Source organism: Mastomys coucha, unplaced genomic scaffold (genome assembly GCF_008632895.1).
Source record: "Mastomys coucha isolate ucsf_1 unplaced genomic scaffold, UCSF_Mcou_1 pScaffold3, whole genome shotgun sequence".
NCBI lineage: Eukaryota > Metazoa > Chordata > Mammalia > Rodentia > Muridae > Mastomys > Mastomys coucha.
In genome coordinates, this window is record NW_022196909.1 from 52,562,929 (window position 1) to 52,566,591 (window position 3,663).

The following is a 3,663-nucleotide window of genomic DNA, read 5'->3' on the forward strand; positions in this document are numbered from 1 at the left end:
GAATTATATTCTGTTAAGAATATTCTGAATGTCCTGAGCAACAGATGACACATTTCTGAAGAATAGAATTCAAGTCCTTGATAATGATGTGTCAGAAATTGACCCCACATGGCACCTCACAGTTTTATAACTGTAACCATACAAACTTCTTTTAAATACTTCTATTGATTCATCCTCATAGTTATCCACATGAGTGGCTAAAAATTAGATCAAACATGATCTATTGAAACAGAAATGATAATTGCCATTGTCTTAAAAGAATATAAATGTTCCAATGAATAAATACCACTATAAATATTCAAGAATCTTTAGAGTCAGAAAGTAGCTGAGCACAGAGAATACATAAGCAGATTTCTGTAGAATGAGAAATGAATGAAAGGCAGTGAAACACACTTAAAAAGGGTGGGAAATAACAGCTAACTGCCTGAAGATAATTAGGGCAGAGAAAGGGACAAAAGTAAGCCTAAAGGAACTGGTACTAAGATCCTAAGAACAGAAGAGAAAGATATAAACACATTAGAAGGCAGAGAGTGTTGTGAAACTAAGACTTTATCTAAAACATGGGTAGTCTCCAGGTCCACACACCCAGATAAGGGTTCTATGATGTCACATTTGGAAGCAAAACTTGCCCTTCAAAGCATGGTGTCTGAAGCCTGTAGAACTCTTATACCCTCCCACCTAGGTTTGATTGACATTCTGTCAGTCAAGATTTTTCTAAATAAAGCATGCAGCTTTTACTTGAGTGTTTCTTCATTCTGCTCTCAGAATCCAAGCCCTGTGACACTCTGTTTAAAACCCTACAACAAAGGGCTTAAATGATGCTGACACATGTCTCGTGTGGGATGCATTGAGCATCATCAGGAATTCAGCAAGTGTTGCATTCCGGTTCATTTTGTGAATACATCATCTCACTTTTGAGTGGCACCTAAGACACAGGCTATGATATTAGTAGGCAGAATCAGAAAAAACTTTCATGGACTTTGACTACTCTTGATGAGACTTATCATTGATTCAATATGGCTATACATTACTGGTTTTGAATCTTCACATGAACTTCAGTTCATAGAATGAGGAGGAAAAAAACTAAATTAAGTCTAGTATATAAGTAAAGAGTAAAAATACAGAGCCAAAAGCCAGAATAGGAGACCTATGTAGGTTATAAGTGGCAACAATTCAAAACTTTGCCTAGCCAGGCAGTGGTGGCACATTCCTTTAACCCCAGAACTTGGGAGGCAGAGACAGGCGGATTTCTGAGCTTAAGGCCAGCCTGGTCTACAGAGTGAGTTTCAGGACAGCCAGGGCTATACAGAGAAACCCTGAATCGAAAAACAAAATAAAACAAAAAAACAACAACAACAAAATCACTTTACCTAAAAGATGAATAGTCTCCAGGTCCACACATACCACTATATAATCAAATTTTTCTTTATAGTAGTCATACTTAGAAACATTTCATAACTATATGAAGTTATACTACTTTTCTCAAAACAGTAAGCACATATGGAGGCAAGTTTATCTATTACTAGTTCCAATCTAGAATTTCTCTTATTTGACCAGGTCTTATTTGAGTTGGTTTGATTTCTTCTTTACTTACTCTAAAGTTTGTTTTGTTTTAATGTTTTTTTTTTTCTTGTGTGTTTCTGGGGTTTTCTTTCCGTTTGGTCCCTCTGGTTCTTTTCTTCTGGACATGCTGGCAACAATGGTGATAATTATGCTGAATCTCAGAGGTTTAAAACAGGATGCAACCAAGGAAATGGTGGGAACCTCCCTGTTGATTTGTGGGGCCAGAAAATAGTCACAAATTGGAGTTGGCTACTTAAATTTGGCCTTTTCACAGGTCAGAAAGAAGAGATTCAGACAGAAACTCGTCTGCATGCCCTTTCTGGAAGATCAGTCTCCTTCCACTCCTGATCATTATGTACAAACTCTATAGACACAGCACCAGGAAAACACAGGAGGGATCTGGAGAGGGAAGGTGAGTCAAATCAGTCATTTATTTAATTTTGCTATGGCTCCCAGGAATGGAATGGAAAAATATATAAAAAACCATAATTTTAAACGGAAAGGTTAATTCTCTCTAGTCATCCACATTTTCATTTTAAGAACTATGAAAACTGTACTGATACCAGATTCAAAACCTAACATTATTCGATCCTTGTTTTTGAATTTACATGCATAAACTTGAGCAAGGGGTGAAAGTAATCTCTTTAAACTTGTTTCTTCTCTTCAATTGAAGAACGAATGATAATATTTATTTATTAATATTTATTGTAACAACCAATCAAGTATGGCCACGAGAAGGATCATATATGTGTGCAGATTATATATGTATAATGTACATATATGTATATGCATATCACATATATATTTACATTTAGAGAAAACCTGATATGTGCATTTTAGTATCCACAGATCCTTCTCATACAGTTTTATTAGGAGAATATGAGAATATATATCACTGTTCATGTTATTTACATTCAGAGCCTTGTATCCTCATTTAATATCTGTAAATAAACTTTTTAGCACTTTCCAGATTGACGTTTTTGCATTTCAATGTTTGTTGGTATTAAAATAGAGAATTTCGTGTACTAATCTATTTAGTACTGAAAGCCCAAACATGTCAATAACTTTGAAGTTCTTTAAATTTGACAACTAAAAATAAGGGTATCTAGTAACCGAGTCAGAAAGTTAAAACCATAGCAATATCTAAGCAAATCTGGCTTATGAGCATATATCTGAGCCAGTGTAGAAAGTGAGGAGCACGGAACAATTTAAACATCTGAGATGGTTAGCTCCCTGCCTTAAGCTCTAATGTCAGACTCCAACCTCAGGACCCTCCATTCCTTTGCACACATTTATAAGGGACCAATTAGATACATCTTACATATCTAATTCCTCCCTTCTCGGGGACTACAGCATATTTTTCCTTCTGATTTAGGTAAATTAAGTTTCCCTAAACACCATAATTATTTTATATATCAATAAGGCAACTACTCCTTTTCAAGGCAAATAACTGGATTGCCTTTGTTAGCTTTAAATGTCTCCTTCATTTTACAGTTTCATTCTATCTTTTTGTGCTTCTGCATGGCAAGCACTGATTTGAGCACCTCATGTGAGTCAGTGCAACAGCAGTTTGGTTTTGATGTGAGTCATCCCCTTGCACTCTATTCCTTCTTATCCACTTTCTTTTCTCAACTCTACCTTATGATTTAAGAATTGGTCTTTTATCACTATTCATTTTTCTTCTATATTCCTATAAATACTTCATATTTAAGAGTGTATCAAGTACTTAAAACTGTGAAAATATGCAGATATCATGTATTAAAACTGTACTATTGACTACTGTTATTAATTTATTACACTTATAATAAATATTTTATTATACAATATATAAATAATATATATGCTACATATTACACATATGTTATGCATTTAATATTTACATTAAATACTTTTAAATTATATTAAATATATAATGAATGAATCTCACATCATGAGGAAAAAAATCTCTTACACAAAATGTGGCTGTACACGTTTTACTTAAAATCTCAGAAAAATGCATTAATTAATTAATTTATTTATTATTAATATTTTACTAAAAATTTAATATTATATGATATATAAGTTGCATAATATAGTATCATTATATTAATATATGTATAT